The sequence below is a fragment of the Rattus rattus genome, chromosome 1 (genome assembly GCF_011064425.1).
Source record: "Rattus rattus isolate New Zealand chromosome 1, Rrattus_CSIRO_v1, whole genome shotgun sequence".
Classification (NCBI taxonomy): Eukaryota; Metazoa; Chordata; class Mammalia; order Rodentia; family Muridae; genus Rattus; species Rattus rattus.
In genome coordinates, this window is record NC_046154.1 from 198,053,671 (window position 1) to 198,055,437 (window position 1,767).

The window sequence follows — 1,767 nt, forward strand, 5'->3', positions numbered from 1 at the left end:
GCAGGCCATGTTATTTTATAAAGGGCTATATGTAGAATATATAAGGGACTCTCAGATTTTGATATTAACCCTAATATAAAAGTCCAAAGATAGGAATAGATATTTCTCCAAAGACCTATAAAAGACCAGTAAGCACACGAGAGCTATTCCCCCATCTTTAGCCATAAGGAAAATACAGTCAGAATCAGGAAGAAATACCGCATTTACTCCTAGGACGGCTCTACTTTAGAAGTCAGTGAGAGAAAGAGAGAGGGGGGAGGGAGGGAGAGAGAACACGAACTGAGGAGAAAGCTCAGAGTAAGATCCTTTGCTGCACAAGCCAGACAAGATGAGATCAAATCCCCAGAGCCAGATATAGTCACGCATACCTGTAACCCCAGTGTGAGGAGACAACAGAAGGCTCACTGGAGATCACTGGCTATCGGCCCAGTTCCTGGGTCACTGACAGACCCTGACTCAAGACTAAAGCTGAGGGATTGAGTAGAACACTCAAAGTTCTCCTTCATGCTCAGACAGATGCATATACCTTCACAATGCACGCACACACAGGTACACATGTATCATATACATATATCATCTTCACACACAGATACTATATACACATGCACATACACACACATACAGTGTACACATAAAGCAGATATACACACACATAATATATACCACACACATACACCATATTCACACATAGATACAACTTGCACACACACACACATAACACACATGGGTACATATATACCATTCACATGTTCTCTATTCACTCAAAGACACCATACGCACATGTACGCACATGTAAACATATACTACATGAATACATCAGATACATATAAACACACATGTTCATGTATGCCATATACATACACCATATTCACACAGGCACCATACAAACATGCATGCACATACACATAAGTATAAATATACCACACACATACACCATATTCACACACATGTACATAAACATGCAAACACACACTATTTGGAGACATTTGAATTCTCATAACTACCAGTGAGAATGCAAACTGCTAACTGCTTAAGAATCTAAGGCAGGGGTTGGGGATTTTGCTCAGTGGTAGAGCGCTTGCCTAGCAAGCAAAGGCCCTGGGTTCGGTCCCCAGCTCCGAAAAAAAAAAAAAAAAAAAGAATCTAAGGTCTATACCATGACCCAGACATTCCACTGAGTGACATAACCCCAAGAAATGAAAATATATATCTACCCACAAAAATGTTTGCTGGAGTGTTCAGAGCAGGATTAGTTACGATGGCCAGAGGAGAAACTGTCCTGCTGTCAGTCCACTAATGGAGGGATAAACTCTACATCTTCATGCAAAGGAGTATTATTTAGCAATGAGAGATCTGAGCTACCAATATACTATTGATATGGTGTCAGTGAAATCTAAATAATATTGTTGGGTGAGTACATCCAAAAGGACCTCATTCTGTATGGCTTCATGTATAGGAACTACGCATTACAGGCAAATCTACGAAGACAAATCCATTAGCTGGAGTGGATGAGTATGCCTAATGGGGTGCAGGTTACACTTAATGAGGTGCATGCTTTGGGGTTATGAAAATGCCCTAACATTGTCTGTGATGACCACTTCACAATTCACTGATTATACTAAAAGCTACCTAATTGTGCTCTTTCAGTGGGTAAATTGTATAGAATTCTATCTTGACACTATTAACGTCAAGTCAATGAGTACTTTTTATTTTACCATCGGCCTTAATTCCTTGCATTATTATAAAAGAAAATCACAGACTGGGCAA